The sequence below is a fragment of the Somniosus microcephalus genome, unplaced genomic scaffold (assembly GCF_052327205.1).
Source record: "Somniosus microcephalus isolate GS21.2 unplaced genomic scaffold, FLI_Smic_1.0 unresolved_chr1, whole genome shotgun sequence".
Classification (NCBI taxonomy): Eukaryota; Metazoa; Chordata; class Chondrichthyes; order Squaliformes; family Somniosidae; genus Somniosus; species Somniosus microcephalus.
In genome coordinates this window covers 26,307,792-26,325,739 of record NW_028225179.1, presented here as the reverse complement: position 1 = coordinate 26,325,739, position 17,948 = coordinate 26,307,792, and the positions used below count along the sequence as shown (strand labels likewise).

The window sequence follows — 17,948 nt, the reverse complement described above, 5'->3', positions numbered from 1 at the left end:
CAGAATGATCCGGGGCTGTGAGCACTCGCGGTTTAAACAGACCCAGAATGATTCGCAACTGACCGCGACCCCGCCCATTTTCGACAGGCCTGATTTTCAAAGCTTATGAAATCTATGGCAACATAAATCGGGCTGTTTCTAAAACGATGCCCGGTTTAATCTTGGACACCAAGTTGAAAATTTACTCCATTATCATTTTTCCCATTATCTCCGTCATTTTACTCCAGCCAAATGAACTGAGTTCAGGTGTCAGCCGTGGCTCAGCGGCAGCATACTCAAGCCTCACTCCAGAGACTTGAGTGCATAATCCAGGCTGACACTCCAGGGCAGTACTGAGGTAGTGCTGCACTGTCGGCAGTGCCGTCCTTCTAGTAAGATGTTAAACTGGGGCTTCAGATCCCATGAGAGAATGCTGAAAAGAACGAGGATTTCTCGCGCATTATTTATCTCTCAACCAAAGACCCAAAAACAGAAAATCTCGTCTTTAAGTTTGATAAATATTTTTGAAATTCCAAAGGAGAAATTTATGTTCCTGTTCCCTAATCATTTGCCTCTGGTCTTTTCATTCGGTGCCAATCTCAAAGGAAGGAAGAAGGAAGAGAGGGTTCTCAATCTCCGATTCACGATCTCATCTCCACTTTCATTCAAGGTGGGTTGAGAAATTTCTTGGAATATTTTAATTTTACCAAGATATGAGCAATGCAGGGGCACAGACCAGCAACACCAGTGCAATTTTCACGAAATTGTATTTCAAGTAAGATTCAGTGAAATGCTTGGAAAGTGCATCAGCATCAAACGTGTAATACAGTAACGACGAGGATGGGATTCGAACCCACGCGTGCAGAGCACAATGGATTAGCAGTCCATCGCCTTAACCTCTCGGCCACCTCGTCTCACCAATATACTGCTTTCAGATATTCCATTTCTTGCTTTTTACATCTAATTAGAACTACCCTGAAAGAAATTCAACTTCACCGCTTATCCTGCCCGTGCACACAGATCTACAATGTTGAAAATGTACAATCAGCTCAATGTAAGCAACAGGCCTTCCGTTACTTCAGATGAGGGACTGTCAAAAATGGCCGGTTTCACGCCAGATTCAGAATATAAAAAGTGTCGCCCAGATAATTAAAAGACCTTTGTAGGACTTGAACCTTCAATCTTCTGATAACTGTAGAATTTGCAACAGAAGTCAGATGCCTAATCCATTAGTCTATGCGGCCGCTGATGCCGCTGAATCTCTTTTTATGGGGCGAATTGTGAGCAGGTTCAAGGAAACTGTTCGAAAAAAGAAGTGGATTGAGGAAAAGATAAAAATATTTCAACTGTATTAACAGGACCTCTGTGAGCTGGATTCGCACCAGCGCAGTGAAACTCAATGCAAATGGGAAATGACATCGGCGGCTCGTTGGTCTAGGGGTATGATTCTCGCTTTGGGCATTTCACGATTAAAATGCGAGAGGTCCCGGGTTCAAATCCCGGACGAGCCCTCGCACATTTTGTTAAACTCAACAACTCGGTCATCAAAGCTGAAATCGCTCTGCTTCTAAAAAAACGGCATGATCCGAGATTGTGAGCTCTGCCATTTCAAACAGACACAGAATGATCCGGGGCTGTGAGCACTCGCGGTTTAAACAGACCCAGAATGATTCGCAACTGACCGCGACCCCGCCCATTTTCGACAGGCCTGATTTTCAAAGCTTATGAAATCTATGGCAACATAAATCGGGCTGTTTCTAAAACGATGCCCGGTTTAATCTTGGACACCAAGTTGAAAATTCACTCCATTATCATTTTTCCCATTATCTCCGTCATTTTACTCCAGCCAAATGAATTGAGTTTAGGTGTCAGCCGTGGCTCAGCGGCAGCATACTCAAGCCTCACTCCAGAGACTTGAGTGCATAATCCAGGCTGACACTCCAGGGCAGTACTGAGGTAGTGCTGCACTGTCGGCAGTGCCGTCCTTCTAGTAAGATGTTAAACTGGGGCTTCAGATCCCATGAGAGAATGCTGAAAAGAACGAGGATTTCTCGCGCATTATTTATCTCTCAACCAAAGACCCAAAAACAGAAAATCTCGTCTTTAAGTTTGATAAATATTTTTGAAATTCCAAAGGAGAAATTTATGTTCCTGTTCCCTAATCATTTGCCTCTGGTCTTTTCATTCGGTGCCAATCTCAAAGGAAGGAAGAAGGAAGAGAGGGTTCTCAATCTCCGATTCACGATCTCATCTCCACTTTCATTCAAGGTGGGTTGAGAAATTTTTTGGAATATTTTAATTTTACCAAGATATGAGCAATGCAGGGGCACAGACCAGCAACACCAGCGCAATTTTCACGAAATTGTATTTCAAGTAAGATTCAGTGAAATGCTTGGAAAGTGCACCAGCATCAAACGTGTAATACAGTAACGACGAAGGATGGGATTCGAAACCACGCGTGCAGAGCACAATGGATTAATAATCCATCGCCTTAACCTCTCGGCCACCTCGTCTCACCAATATACTGCTTTCAGATATTCCATTTCTTGCTTTTTACATCTAATTAGAACTACCCTGAAAGAAATTCAACTTCACCGCTTATCCTGCCCGTGCACACAGATCTACAATGTTGAAAATGTACAATCAGCTTAATGTAAGCAACAGGCCTTCCGTTACTTCAGATGAGGGACTGTCAAAAATGGCCGGTTTCACGCCAGATTCAGAATATAAAAAGTGTCGCCCAGATAATTAAAAGACCTTTGTAGGACTTGAACCTTCAATCTTCTGATAACTGTAGAATTTGCAACAGAAGTCAGATGCCTAATCCATTAGTCTATGCGGCCGCTGATGCCGCTGAATCTCTTTTTATGGGGCGAATTGTGAGCAGGTTCAAGGAAACTGTTCGAAAAAAGAAGTGGATTGAGGAAAAGATAAAAATATTTCAACTGTATTAACAGGTCCTCTGTGAGCTGGATTCGCACCAGCGCAGTGAAACTCAATGCAAATGGGAAATGACATCGGCGGCTCGTTGGTCTAGGGGTATGATTCTCGCTTTGGGCATTTCACGATTAAAATGCGAGAGGTCCCGGGTTCAAATCCCGGACGAGCCCTCGCACATTTTGTTAAACTCAACAACTCGGTCATCAAAGCTGAAATCGCTCTGCTTCTAAAAAAACGGCATGATCCGAGATTGTGAGCTCTGCCATTTCAAACAGACACAGAATGATCCGGGGCTGTGAGCACTCGCGGTTTAAACAGACCCAGAATGATTCGCAACTGACCGCGACCCCGCCCATTATCGACAGGCCTGATTTTCAAAGCTTATGAAATCTATGGCAACATAAATCGGGCTGTTTCTAAAACGATGCCCGGTTTAATCTTGGACACCAAGTTGAAAATTCACTCCATTATCATTTTTCCCATTATCTCCGTCATTTTACTCCAGCCAAATGAACTGAGTTTAGGTGTCAGCCGTGGTTCAGCGGCAGCATACTCAAGCCTCACTCCAGAGACTTGAGTGCATAATCCAGGCTGACACTCCAGGGCAGTACTGAGGTAGTGCTGCACTGTCGGCAGTGCCGTCCTTCTAGTAAGATGTTAAACTGGGGCTTCAGATCCCATGAGAGAATGCTGAAAAGAACGAGGATTTCTCGCGCATTATTTATCTCTCAACCAAAGACCCAAAAACAGAAAATCTCGTCTTTCAGTTTGATAAATATTTTTGAAATTCCAAAGGAGAAATTGATGTTCCTGTTCCCTAATCATTTGCCTCTGGTCTTTTCATTCGGTGCCAATCTCAAAGGAAGGAAGAAGGAAGAGAGGGTTCTCAATCTCCGATTCACGATCTCATCTCCCCTTTCATTCAAGGTGGGTTGAGAAATTTCTTGGAATATTTTAATTTTACCAAGATATGAGCAATGCAGGGGCACAGACCAGCAACACCAGTGCAATTTTCACGAAATTGTATTTCAAATAAGATTCAGTGAAATGCTTGGAAAGTGCATCAGCATCAAACGTGTAATACTGTAACGACGAGGATGGGATTCGAACCCACGCGTGCAGAGCACAATGGATTAGCAGTCCATCGCCTTAACCTCTCGGCCACCTCGTCTCACCAATATCCTGCTTTCAGATATTCCATTTCTTGCTTTTTACATCTAATTAGAACTACCCTGAAAGAAATTCAACTTCACCGCTTATCCTGCCCGTGCACACAGATCTACAATGTTGAAAATGTACAATCAGCTCAATGTAAGCAACAGGCCTTCCGTTACTTCAGATGAGGGACTGTCAAAAATGGCCGGTTTCACGCCAGATTCAGAATATAAAAAGTGTCGCCCAGATAATTAAAAGACCTTTGTAGGACTTGAACCTTCAATCTTCTGATAACTGAAGAATTTGCAACAGAAGTCAGATGCCTAATCCATTAGTCTATGCGGCCGCTGATGCCGCTGAATCTCTTTTTATGGGGCGAATTGTGAGCAGGTTCAAGGAAACTGCTCGAAAAAAGAAGTGGATTGAGGAAAAGATAAAAATATTTCAACTGTATTAACAGGTCCTCTGCGAGCTGGATTCGCACCAGCGCAGTGAAACTCAATGCAAATGGGAAATGACATCGGCGGCTCGTTGGTCTAGGGGTATGATTCTCGCTTTGGGCAATTCACGATTAAAATGCGGGAGGTCCCGGGTTCAAATCCCGGACGAGCCCTGGCACATTTTGTTAAACTCAACAACTCGGTCATCAAAGCTGAAATCGCTCTGCTTCTAAAAAAACGGCATGATCCGAGATTGTGAGCTCTGCCATTTCAAACAGACACAGAATGATCCGGGGCTGTGAGCACTCGCGGTTTAAACAGACCCAGAATGATTCGCAACTGACCGCGACCCCGCCCATTTTCGACAGGCCTGATTTTCAAAGCTTATGAAATCTATGGCAACATAAATCGGGCTGTTTCTAAAACGATGCCCGGTTTAATCTTGGACACCAAGTTGAAAATTTACTCCATTATCATTTTTCCCATTATCTCCGTCATTTTACTCCAGCCAAATGAACTGAGTTCAGGTGTCAGCCGTGGCTCAGCGGCAGCATACTCAAGCCTCACTCCAGAGACTTGAGTGCATAATCCAGGCTGACACTCCAGGGCAGTACTGAGGTAGTGCTGCACTGTCGGCAGTGCCGTCCTTCTAGTAAGATGTTAAACTGGGGCTTCAGATCCCATGAGAGAATGCTGAAAAGAACGAGGATTTCTCGCGCATTATTTATCTCTCAACCAAAGACCCAAAAACAGAAAATCTCGTCTTTAAGTTTGATAAATATTTTTGAAATTCCAAAGGAGAAATTTATGTTCCTGTTCCCTAATCATTTGCCTCTGGTCTTTTCATTCGGTGCCAATCTCAAAGGAAGAGAGGGTTCTCAATCTCCGATTCACGATCTCATCTCCACTTTCATTCAAGGTGGGTTGAGAAATTTCTTGGAATATTTTAATTTTACCAAGATATGAGCAATGCAGGGGCACAGACCAGCAACACCAGTGCAATTTTCACGAAATTGTATTTCAAGTAAGATTCAGTGAAATGCTTGGAAAGTGCATCAGCATCAAACGTGTAATACAGTAACGACGAGGATGGGATTCGAACCCACGCGTGCAGAGCACAATGGATTAGCAGTCCATCGCCTTAACCTCTCGGCCACCTCGTCTCACCAATATACTGCTTTCAGATATTCCATTTCTTGCTTTTTACATCTAATTAGAACTACCCTGAAAGAAATTCAACTTCACCGCTTATCCTGCCCGTGCACACAGATCTACAATGTTGAAAATGTACAATCAGCTCAATGTAAGCAACAGGCCTTCCGTTACTTCAGATGAGGGACTGTCAAAAATGGCCGGTTTCACGCCAGATTCAGAATATAAAAAGTGTCGCCCAGATAATTAAAAGACCTTTGTAGGACTTGAACCTTCAATCTTCTGATAACTGTAGAATTTGCAACAGAAGTCAGATGCCTAATCCATTAGTCTATGCGGCCGCTGATGCCGCTGAATCTCTTTTTATGGGGCGAATTGTGAGCAGGTTCAAGGAAACTGTTCGAAAAAAGAAGTGGATTGAGGAAAAGATAAAAATATTTCAACTGTATTAACAGGTCCTCTGTGAGCTGGATTCGCACCAGCGCAGTGAAACTCAATGCAAATGGGAAATGACATCGGCGGCTCGTTGGTCTAGGGGTATGATTCTCGCTTTGGGCATTTCACGATTAAAATGCGAGAGGTCCCGGGTTCAAATCCCGGACGAGCCCTCGCACATTTTGTTAAACTCAACAACTCGGTCATCAAAGCTGAAATCGCTCTGCTTCTAAAAAAACGGCATGATCCGAGATTGTGAGCTCTGCCATTTCAAACAGACACAGAATGATCCGGGGCTGTGAGCACTCGCGGTTTAAACAGACCCAGAATGATTCGCAACTGACCGCGACCCCGCCCATTTTCGACAGGCCTGATTTTCAAAGCTTATGAAATCTATGGCAACATAAATCGGGCTGTTTCTAAAACGATGCCCGGTTTAATCTTGGACACCAAGTTGAAAATTCACTCCATTATCATTTTTCCCATTATCTCCGTCATTTTACTCCAGCCAAATGAATTGAGTTTAGGTGTCAGCCGTGGCTCAGCGGCAGCATACTCAAGCCTCACTCCAGAGACTTGAGTGCATAATCCAGGCTGACACTCCAGGGCAGTACTGAGGTAGTGCTGCACTGTCGGCAGTGCCGTCCTTCTAGTAAGATGTTAAACTGGGGCTTCAGATCCCATGAGAGAATGCTGAAAAGAACGAGGATTTCTCGCGCATTATTTATCTCTCAACCAAAGACCCAAAAACAGAAAATCTCGTCTTTAAGTTTGATAAATATTTTTGAAATTCCAAAGGAGAAATTTATGTTCCTGTTCCCTAATCATTTGCCTCTGGTCTTTTCATTCGGTGCCAATCTCAAAGGAAGGAAGAAGGAAGAGAGGGTTCTCAATCTCCGATTCACGATCTCATCTCCACTTTCATTCAAGGTGGGTTGAGAAATTTTTTGGAATATTTTAATTTTACCAAGATATGAGCAATGCAGGGGCACAGACCAGCAACACCAGCGCAATTTTCACGAAATTGTATTTCAAGTAAGATTCAGTGAAATGCTTGGAAAGTGCACCAGCATCAAACGTGTAATACAGTAACGACGAAGGATGGGATTCGAAACCACGCGTGCAGAGCACAATGGATTAATAATCCATCGCCTTAACCTCTCGGCCACCTCGTCTCACCAATATACTGCTTTCAGATATTCCATTTCTTGCTTTTTACATCTAATTAGAACTACCCTGAAAGAAATTCAACTTCACCGCTTATCCTGCCCGTGCACACAGATCTACAATGTTGAAAATGTACAATCAGCTTAATGTAAGCAACAGGCCTTCCGTTACTTCAGATGAGGGACTGTCAAAAATGGCCGGTTTCACGCCAGATTCAGAATATAAAAAGTGTCGCCCAGATAATTAAAAGACCTTTGTAGGACTTGAACCTTCAATCTTCTGATAACTGTAGAATTTGCAACAGAAGTCAGATGCCTAATCCATTAGTCTATGCGGCCGCTGATGCCGCTGAATCTCTTTTTATGGGGCGAATTGTGAGCAGGTTCAAGGAAACTGTTCGAAAAAAGAAGTGGATTGAGGAAAAGATAAAAATATTTCAACTGTATTAACAGGTCCTCTGTGAGCTGGATTCGCACCAGCGCAGTGAAACTCAATGCAAATGGGAAATGACATCGGCGGCTCGTTGGTCTAGGGGTATGATTCTCGCTTTGGGCATTTCACGATTAAAATGCGAGAGGTCCCGGGTTCAAATCCCGGACGAGCCCTCGCACATTTTGTTAAACTCAACAACTCGGTCATCAAAGCTGAAATCGCTCTGCTTCTAAAAAAACGGCATGATCCGAGATTGTGAGCTCTGCCATTTCAAACAGACACAGAATGATCCGGGGCTGTGAGCACTCGCGGTTTAAACAGACCCAGAATGATTCGCAACTGACCGCGACCCCGCCCATTATCGACAGGCCTGATTTTCAAAGCTTATGAAATCTATGGCAACATAAATCGGGCTGTTTCTAAAACGATGCCCGGTTTAATCTTGGACACCAAGTTGAAAATTTACTCCATTATCATTTTTCCCATTATCTCCGTCATTTTACTCCAGCCAAATGAACTGAGTTTAGGTGTCAGCCGTGGTTCAGCGGCAGCATACTCAAGCCTCACTCCAGAGACTTGAGTGCATAATCCAGGCTGACACTCCAGGGCAGTACTGAGGTAGTGCTGCACTGTCGGCAGTGCCGTCCTTCTAGTAAGATGTTAAACTGGGGCTTCAGATCCCATGAGAGAATGCTGAAAAGAACGAGGATTTCTCGCGCATTATTTATCTCTCAACCAAAGACCCAAAAACAGAAAATCTCGTCTTTCAGTTTGATAAATATTTTTGAAATTCCAAAGGAGAAATTGATGTTCCTGTTCCCTAATCATTTGCCTCTGGTCTTTTCATTCGGTGCCAATCTCAAAGGAAGGAAGAAGGAAGAGAGGGTTCTCAATCTCCGATTCACGATCTCATCTCCCCTTTCATTCAAGGTGGGTTGAGAAATTTCTTGGAATATTTTAATTTTACCAAGATATGAGCAATGCAGGGGCACAGACCAGCAACACCAGTGCAATTTTCACGAAATTGTATTTCAAATAAGATTCAGTGAAATGCTTGGAAAGTGCATCAGCATCAAACGTGTAATACTGTAACGACGAGGATGGGATTCGAACCCACGCGTGCAGAGCACAATGGATTAGCAGTCCATCGCCTTAACCTCTCGGCCACCTCGTCTCACCAATATCCTGCTTTCAGATATTCCATTTCTTGCTTTTTACATCTAATTAGAACTACCCTGAAAGAAATTCAACTTCACCGCTTATCCTGCCCGTGTACACAGATCTACAATGTTGAAAATGTACAATCAGCTCAATGTAAGCAACAGGCCTTCCGTTACTTCAGATGAGGGACTGTCAAAAATGGCCGGTTTCACGCCAGATTCAGAATATAAAAAGTGTCGCCCAGATAATTAAAAGACCTTTGTAGGACTTGAACCTTCAATCTTCTGATAACTGAAGAATTTGCAACAGAAGTCAGATGCCTAATCCATTAGTCTATGCGGCCGCTGATGCCGCTGAATCTCTTTTTATGGGGCGAATTGTGAGCAGGTTCAAGGAAACTGCTCGAAAAAAGAAGTGGATTGAGGAAAAGATAAAAATATTTCAACTGTATTAACAGGTCCTCTGCGAGCTGGATTCGCACCAGCGCAGTGAAACTCAATGCAAATGGGAAATGACATCGGCGGCTCGTTGGTCTAGGGGTATGATTCTCGCTTTGGGCAATTCACGATTAAAATGCGGGAGGTCCCGGGTTCAAATCCCGGACGAGCCCTGGCACATTTTGTTAAACTCAACAACTCGGTCATCAAAGCTGAAATCGCTCTGCTTCTAAAAAAACGGCATGATCCGAGATTGTGAGCTCTGCCATTTCAAACAGACACAGAATGATCCGGGGCTGTGAGCACTCGCGGTTTAAACAGACCCAGAATGATTCGCAACTGACCGCGACCCCGCCCATTTTCGACAGGCCTGATTTTCAAAGCTTATGAAATCTATGGCAACATAAATCGGGCTGTTTCTAAAACGATGCCCGGTTTAATCTTGGACACCAAGTTGAAAATTTACTCCATTATCATTTTTCCCATTATCTCCGTCATTTTACTCCAGCCAAATGAACTGAGTTTAGGTGTCAGCCGTGGCTCAGCGGCAGCATACTCAAGCCTCACTCCAGAGACTTGAGTGCATAATCCAGGCTGACACTCCAGGGCAGTACTGAGGTAGTGCTGCACTGTCGGCAGTGCCGTCCTTCTAGTAAGATGTTAAACTGGGGCTTCAGATCCCATGAGAGAATGCTGAAAAGAACGAGGATTTCTCGCGCATTATTTATCTCTCAACCAAAGACCCAAAAACAGAAAATCTCGTCTTTAAGTTTGATAAATATTTTTGAAATTCCAAAGGAGAAATTTATGTTCCTGTTCCCTAATCATTTGCCTCTGGTCTTTTCATTCGGTGCCAATCTCAAAGGAAGGAAGAAGGAAGAGAGGGTTCTCAATCTCCGATTCACGATCTCATCTCCACTTTCATTCAAGGTGGGTTGAGACATTTTTTGGAAGATTTTAATTTTACCAAGATATGAGCAATGCAGGGGCACAGACCAGCAACACCAGTGCAATTTTCACGAAATTGTATTTCAGGTAAGATTCAGTGAAATGCTTGGAAAGTGCATCAGCATCAAACGTGTAATACAGTAACGACGAGGATGGGATTCGAAACCACGCGTGCAGAGCAAAATGGATTAGCAGTCCATCGCCTTAACCTCTCGGCCACCTCGTCTCACCAATATACTGCTTTCAGATATTCAATTTCTTGCTTTTTACATCTAATTAGAACTACCCTGAAAGAAATTCAACTTCACCGCTTATCCTGCCCGTGCACACAGATCTACAATGTTGAAAATGTACAATCAGCTTAATGTAAGCAACAGGCCTTCCGTTACTTCAGATGAGGGACTGTCAAAAATGGCCGGTTTCACGCCAGATTCAGAATATAAAAAGTGTCGCCCAGATAATTAAAAGACCTTTGTAGGACTTGAACCTTCAATCTTCTGATAACTGAAGAATTTGCAACAGAAGTCAGATGCCTAATCCATTAGTCTATGCGGCCGCTGATGCCGCTGAATCTCTTTTTATGGGGCGAATTGTGAGCAGGTTCAAGGAAACTGTTCGAAAAAAGAAGTGGATTGAGGAAAAGATAAAAATATTTCAACTGTATTAACAGGTCCTCTGTGAGCTGGATTCGCACCAGCGCAGTGAAACTCAATGCAAATGGGAAATGACATCGGCGGCTCGTTGGTTCAGGGGTATGATTCTCGCTTTGGGCATTTCACGATTAAAATGCGAGAGGTCCCGGGTTCAAATCCCGGACGAGCCCTGGCACATTTTGTTAAACTCAACAACTCGGTCATCAAAGCTGAAATCGCTCTGCTTCTAAAAAAACGGCATGATCCGAGATTGTGAGCTCTGCCATTTCAAACAGACACAGAATGATCCGGGGCTGTGAGCACTCGCGGTTTAAACAGACCCAGAATGATTCGCAACTGACCGCGACCCCGCCCATTTTCGACAGGCCTGATTTTCAAAGCTTATGAAATCTATGGCAACATAAATCGGGCTGTTTCTAAAACGATGCCCGGTTTAATCTTGGACACCAAGTTGAAAATTTACTCCATTATCATTTTTCCCATTATCTCCGTCATTTTACTCCAGCCAAATGAACTGAGTTCAGGTGTCAGCCGTGGCTCAGCGGCAGCATACTCAAGCCTCACTCCAGAGACTTGAGTGCATAATCCAGGCTGACACTCCAGGGCAGTACTGAGGTAGTGCTGCACTGTCGGCAGTGCCGTCCTTCTAGTAAGATGTTAAACTGGGGCTTCAGATCCCATGAGAGAATGCTGAAAAGAACGAGGATTTCTCGCGCATTATTTATCTCTCAACCAAAGACCCAAAAACAGAAAATCTCGTCTTTAAGTTTGATAAATATTTTTGAAATTCCAAAGGAGAAATTTATGTTCCTGTTCCCTAATCATTTGCCTCTGGTCTTTTCATTCGGTGCCAATCTCAAAGGAAGGAAGAAGGAAGAGAGGGTTCTCAATCTCCGATTCACGATCTCATCTCCACTTTCATTCAAGGTGGGTTGAGACATTTTTTGGAAGATTTTAATTTTACCAAGATATGAGCAATGCAGGGGCACAGACCAGCAACACCAGTGCAATTTTCACGAAATTGTATTTCAGGTAAGATTCAGTGAAATGCTTGGAAAGTGCATCAGCATCAAACGTGTAATACAGTAACGACGAGGATGGGATTCGAAACCACGCGTGCAGAGCAAAATGGATTAGCAGTCCATCGCCTTAACCTCTCGGCCACCTCGTCTCACCAATATACTGCTTTCAGATATTCAATTTCTTGCTTTTTACATCTAATTAGAACTACCCTGAAAGAAATTCAACTTCACCGCTTATCCTGCCCGTGCACACAGATCTACAATGTTGAAAATGTACAATCAGCTTAATGTAAGCAACAGGCCTTCCGTTACTTCAGATGAGGGACTGTCAAAAATGGCCGGTTTCACGCCAGATTCAGAATATAAAAAGTGTCGCCCAGATAATTAAAAGACCTTTGTAGGACTTGAACCTTCAATCTTCTGATAACTGAAGAATTTGCAACAGAAGTCAGATGCCTAATCCATTAGTCTATGCGGCCGCTGATGCCGCTGAATCTCTTTTTATGGGGCGAATTGTGAGCAGGTTCAAGGAAACTGTTCGAAAAAAGAAGTGGATTGAGGAAAAGATAAAAATATTTCAACTGTATTAACAGGTCCTCTGTGAGCTGGATTCGCACCAGCGCAGTGAAACTCAATGCAAATGGGAAATGACATCGGCGGCTCGTTGGTTCAGGGGTATGATTCTCGCTTTGGGCATTTCACGATTAAAATGCGAGAGGTCCCGGGTTCAAATCCCGGACGAGCCCTGGCACATTTTGTTAAACTCAACAACTCGGTCATCAAAGCTGAAATCGCTCTGCTTCTAAAAAAACGGCATGATCCGAGATTGTGAGCTCTGCCATTTCAAACAGACACAGAATGATCCGGGGCTGTGAGCACTCGCGGTTTAAACAGACCCAGAATGATTCGCAACTGACCGCGACCCCGCCCATTTTCGACAGGCCTGATTTTCAAAGCTTATGAAATCTATGGCAACATAAATCGGGCTGTTTCTAAAACGATGCCCGGTTTAATCTTGGACACCAAGTTGAAAATTTACTCCATTATCATTTTTCCCATTATCTCCGTCATTTTACTCCAGCCAAATGAACTGAGTTCAGGTGTCAGCCGTGGCTCAGCGGCAGCATACTCAAGCCTCACTCCAGAGACTTGAGTGCATAATCCAGGCTGACACTCCAGGGCAGTACTGAGGTAGTGCTGCACTGTCGGCAGTGCCGTCCTTCTAGTAAGATGTTAAACTGGGGCTTCAGATCCCATGAGAGAATGCTGAAAAGAACGAGGATTTCTCGCGCATTATTTATCTCTCAACCAAAGACCCAAAAACAGAAAATCTCGTCTTTAAGTTTGATAAATATTTTTGAAATTCCAAAGGAGAAATTTATGTTCCTGTTCCCTAATCATTTGCCTCTGGTCTTTTCATTCGGTGCCAATCTCAAAGGAAGGAAGAAGGAAGAGAGGGTTCTCAATCTCCGATTCACGATCTCATCTCCACTTTCATTCAAGGTGGGTTGAGACATTTTTTGGAAGATTTTAATTTTACCAAGATATGAGCAATGCAGGGGCACAGACCAGCAACACCAGTGCAATTTTCACGAAATTGTATTTCAGGTAAGATTCAGTGAAATGCTTGGAAAGTGCATCAGCATCAAACGTGTAATACAGTAACGACGAGGATGGGATTCGAAACCACGCGTGCAGAGCAAAATGGATTAGCAGTCCATCGCCTTAACCTCTCGGCCACCTCGTCTCACCAATATACTGCTTTCAGATATTCAATTTCTTGCTTTTTACATCTAATTAGAACTACCCTGAAAGAAATTCAACTTCACCGCTTATCCTGCCCGTGCACACAGATCTACAATGTTGAAAATGTACAATCAGCTTAATGTAAGCAACAGGCCTTCCGTTACTTCAGATGAGGGACTGTCAAAAATGGCCGGTTTCACGCCAGATTCAGAATATAAAAAGTGTCGCCCAGATAATTAAAAGACCTTTGTAGGACTTGAACCTTCAATCTTCTGATAACTGAAGAATTTGCAACAGAAGTCAGATGCCTAATCCATTAGTCTATGCGGCCGCTGATGCCGCTGAATCTCTTTTTATGGGGCGAATTGTGAGCAGGTTCAAGGAAACTGTTCGAAAAAAGAAGTGGATTGAGGAAAAGATAAAAATATTTCAACTGTATTAACAGGTCCTCTGTGAGCTGGATTCGCACCAGCGCAGTGAAACTCAATGCAAATGGGAAATGACATCGGCGGCTCGTTGGTTCAGGGGTATGATTCTCGCTTTGGGCATTTCACGATTAAAATGCGAGAGGTCCCGGGTTCAAATCCCGGACGAGCCCTGGCACATTTTGTTAAACTCAACAACTCGGTCATCAAAGCTGAAATCGCTCTGCTTCTAAAAAAACGGCATGATCCGAGATTGTGAGCTCTGCCATTTCAAACAGACACAGAATGATCCGGGGCTGTGAGCACTCGCGGTTTAAACAGACCCAGAATGATTCGCAACTGACCGCGACCCCGCCCATTTTCGACAGGCCTGATTTTCAAAGCTTATGAAATCTATGGCAACATAAATCGGGCTGTTTCTAAAACGATGCCCGGTTTAATCTTGGACACCAAGTTGAAAATTTACTCCATTATCATTTTTCCCATTATCTCCGTCATTTTACTCCAGCCAAATGAACTGAGTTCAGGTGTCAGCCGTGGCTCAGCGGCAGCATACTCAAGCCTCACTCCAGAGACTTGAGTGCATAATCCAGGCTGACACTCCAGGGCAGTACTGAGGTAGTGCTGCACTGTCGGCAGTGCCGTCCTTCTAGTAAGATGTTAAACTGGGGCTTCAGATCCCATGAGAGAATGCTGAAAAGAACGAGGATTTCTCGCGCATTATTTATCTCTCAACCAAAGACCCAAAAACAGAAAATCTCGTCTTTAAGTTTGATAAATATTTTTGAAATTCCAAAGGAGAAATTTATGTTCCTGTTCCCTAATCATTTGCCTCTGGTCTTTTCATTCGGTGCCAATCTCAAAGGAAGGAAGAAGGAAGAGAGGGTTCTCAATCTCCGATTCACGATCTCATCTCCACTTTCATTCAAGGTGGGTTGAGACATTTTTTGGAAGATTTTAATTTTACCAAGATATGAGCAATGCAGGGGCACAGACCAGCAACACCAGTGCAATTTTCACGAAATTGTATTTCAGGTAAGATTCAGTGAAATGCTTGGAAAGTGCATCAGCATCAAACGTGTAATACAGTAACGACGAGGATGGGATTCGAAACCACGCGTGCAGAGCAAAATGGATTAGCAGTCCATCGCCTTAACCTCTCGGCCACCTCGTCTCACCAATATACTGCTTTCAGATATTCAATTTCTTGCTTTTTACATCTAATTAGAACTACCCTGAAAGAAATTCAACTTCACCGCTTATCCTGCCCGTGCACACAGATCTACAATGTTGAAAATGTACAATCAGCTTAATGTAAGCAACAGGCCTTCCGTTACTTCAGATGAGGGACTGTCAAAAATGGCCGGTTTCACGCCAGATTCAGAATATAAAAAGTGTCGCCCAGATAATTAAAAGACCTTTGTAGGACTTGAACCTTCAATCTTCTGATAACTGAAGAATTTGCAACAGAAGTCAGATGCCTAATCCATTAGTCTATGCGGCCGCTGATGCCGCTGAATCTCTTTTTATGGGGCGAATTGTGAGCAGGTTCAAGGAAACTGTTCGAAAAAAGAAGTGGATTGAGGAAAAGATAAAAATATTTCAACTGTATTAACAGGTCCTCTGTGAGCTGGATTCGCACCAGCGCAGTGAAACTCAATGCAAATGGGAAATGACATCGGCGGCTCGTTGGTTCAGGGGTATGATTCTCGCTTTGGGCATTTCACGATTAAAATGCGAGAGGTCCCGGGTTCAAATCCCGGACGAGCCCTGGCACATTTTGTTAAACTCAACAACTCGGTCATCAAAGCTGAAATCGCTCTGCTTCTAAAAAAACGGCATGATCCGAGATTGTGAGCTCTGCCATTTCAAACAGACACAGAATGATCCGGGGCTGTGAGCACTCGCGGTTTAAACAGACCCAGAATGATTCGCAACTGACCGCGACCCCGCCCATTTTCGACAGGCCTGATTTTCAAAGCTTATGAAATCTATGGCAACATAAATCGGGCTGTTTCTAAAACGATGCCCGGTTTAATCTTGGACACCAAGTTGAAAATTTACTCCATTATCATTTTTCCCATTATCTCCGTCATTTTACTCCAGCCAAATGAACTGAGTTCAGGTGTCAGCCGTGGCTCAGCGGCAGCATACTCAAGCCTCACTCCAGAGACTTGAGTGCATAATCCAGGCTGACACTCCAGGGCAGTACTGAGGTAGTGCTGCACTGTCGGCAGTGCCGTCCTTCTAGTAAGATGTTAAACTGGGGCTTCAGATCCCATGAGAGAATGCTGAAAAGAACGAGGATTTCTCGCGCATTATTTATCTCTCAACCAAAGACCCAAAAACAGAAAATCTCGTCTTTAAGTTTGATAAATATTTTTGAAATTCCAAAGGAGAAATTTATGTTCCTGTTCCCTAATCATTTGCCTCTGGTCTTTTCATTCGGTGCCAATCTCAAAGGAAGGAAGAAGGAAGAGAGGGTTCTCAATCTCCGATTCACGATCTCATCTCCACTTTCATTCAAGGTGGGTTGAGAAATTTCTTGGAATATTTTAATTTTACCAAGATATGAGCAATGCAGGGGCACAGACCAGCAACACCAGTGCAATTTTCACGAAATTGTATTTCAAGTAAGATTCAGTGAAATGCTTGGAAAGTGCATCAGCATCAAACGTGTAATACAGTAACGACGAGGATGGGATTCGAAACCACGCGTGCAGAGCAAAATGGATTAGCAGTCCATCGCCTTAACCTCTCGGCCACCTCGTCTCACCAATATACTGCTTTCAGATATTCAATTTCTTGCTTTTTACATCTAATTAGAACTACCCTGAAAGAAATTCAACTTCACCGCTTATCCTGCCCGTGCACACAGATCTACAATGTTGAAAATGTACAATCAGCTTAATGTAAGCAACAGGCCTTCCGTTACTTCAGATGAGGGACTGTCAAAAATGGCCGGTTTCACGCCAGATTCAGAATATAAAAAGTGTCGCCCAGATAATTAAAAGACCTTTGTAGGACTTGAACCTTCAATCTTCTGATAACTGAAGAATTTGCAACAGAAGTCAGATGCCTAATCCATTAGTCTATGCGGCCGCTGATGCCGCTGAATCTCTTTTTATGGGGCGAATTGTGAGCAGGTTCAAGGAAACTGTTCGAAAAAAGAAGTGGATTGAGGAAAAGATAAAAATATTTCAACTGTATTAACAGGTCCTCTGTGAGCTGGATTCGCACCAGCGCAGTGAAACTCAATGCAAATGGGAAATGACATCGGCGGCTCGTTGGTTCAGGGGTATGATTCTCGCTTTGGGCATTTCACGATTAAAATGCGAGAGGTCCCGGGTTCAAATCCCGGACGAGCCCTGGCACATTTTGTTAAACTCAACAACTCGGTCATCAAAGCTGAAATCGCTCTGCTTCTAAAAAAACGGCATGATCCGAGATTGTGAGCTCTGCCATTTCAAACAGACACAGAATGATCCGGGGCTGTGAGCACTCGCGGTTTAAACAGACCCAGAATGATTCGCAACTGACCGCGACCCCGCCCATTTTCGACAGGCCTGATTTTCAAAGCTTATGAAATCTATGGCAACATAAATCGGGCTGTTTCTAAAACGATGCCCGGTTTAATCTTGGACACCAAGTTGAAAATTTACTCCATTATCATTTTTCCCATTATCTCCGTCATTTTACTCCAGCCAAATGAACTGAGTTCAGGTGTCAGCCGTGGCTCAGCGGCAGCATACTCAAGCCTCACTCCAGAGACTTGAGTGCATAATCCAGGCTGACACTCCAGGGCAGTACTGAGGTAGTGCTGCACTGTCGGCAGTGCCGTCCTTCTAGTAAGATG

The 17,948-nt window shown here is 43.7% G+C and overlaps 10 non-coding genes across 10 annotated transcripts; 4 read left to right on the top strand and 6 right to left on the bottom strand.

The window, feature by feature from the left end:
• Nucleotides 1-811: 811 nt before the first annotated feature.
• On the bottom strand, nt 812-893 carry trnas-gcu (transfer RNA serine (anticodon GCU)). The gene has a single exon. It is a non-coding gene; the product is annotated as a tRNA-Ser (tRNA).
• Nucleotides 894-1,402: 509 nt separating this feature from the next.
• Nucleotides 1,403-1,490, top strand: trnap-ugg (transfer RNA proline (anticodon UGG)). The gene is given in 2 exon segments: nt 1,403-1,438; nt 1,455-1,490. It is a non-coding gene; the product is annotated as a tRNA-Pro (tRNA).
• Nucleotides 1,491-2,409: 919 nt separating this feature from the next.
• trnan-auu (transfer RNA asparagine (anticodon AUU)) lies at nt 2,410-2,492 on the bottom strand. The gene has a single exon. It is a non-coding gene; the product is annotated as a tRNA-Asn (tRNA).
• Nucleotides 2,493-3,001: 509 nt separating this feature from the next.
• On the top strand, nt 3,002-3,089 carry trnap-ugg (transfer RNA proline (anticodon UGG)). The gene is given in 2 exon segments: nt 3,002-3,037; nt 3,054-3,089. It is a non-coding gene; the product is annotated as a tRNA-Pro (tRNA).
• Nucleotides 3,090-4,008: 919 nt separating this feature from the next.
• trnas-gcu (transfer RNA serine (anticodon GCU)) lies at nt 4,009-4,090 on the bottom strand. Its single transcript has one exon. It is a non-coding gene; the product is annotated as a tRNA-Ser (tRNA).
• A 1,505-nt stretch (nt 4,091-5,595) lies between these two features.
• On the bottom strand, nt 5,596-5,677 carry trnas-gcu (transfer RNA serine (anticodon GCU)). Its single transcript has one exon. It is a non-coding gene; the product is annotated as a tRNA-Ser (tRNA).
• Nucleotides 5,678-6,186: 509 nt separating this feature from the next.
• On the top strand, nt 6,187-6,274 carry trnap-ugg (transfer RNA proline (anticodon UGG)). Its single transcript is given in 2 exon segments — nt 6,187-6,222; nt 6,239-6,274. It is a non-coding gene; the product is annotated as a tRNA-Pro (tRNA).
• A 919-nt stretch (nt 6,275-7,193) lies between these two features.
• trnan-auu (transfer RNA asparagine (anticodon AUU)) lies at nt 7,194-7,276 on the bottom strand. The gene has a single exon. It is a non-coding gene; the product is annotated as a tRNA-Asn (tRNA).
• A 509-nt stretch (nt 7,277-7,785) lies between these two features.
• trnap-ugg (transfer RNA proline (anticodon UGG)) lies at nt 7,786-7,873 on the top strand. Its single transcript is given in 2 exon segments — nt 7,786-7,821; nt 7,838-7,873. It is a non-coding gene; the product is annotated as a tRNA-Pro (tRNA).
• A 919-nt stretch (nt 7,874-8,792) lies between these two features.
• On the bottom strand, nt 8,793-8,874 carry trnas-gcu (transfer RNA serine (anticodon GCU)). The gene has a single exon. It is a non-coding gene; the product is annotated as a tRNA-Ser (tRNA).
• Nucleotides 8,875-17,948: the final 9,074 nt, after the last annotated feature.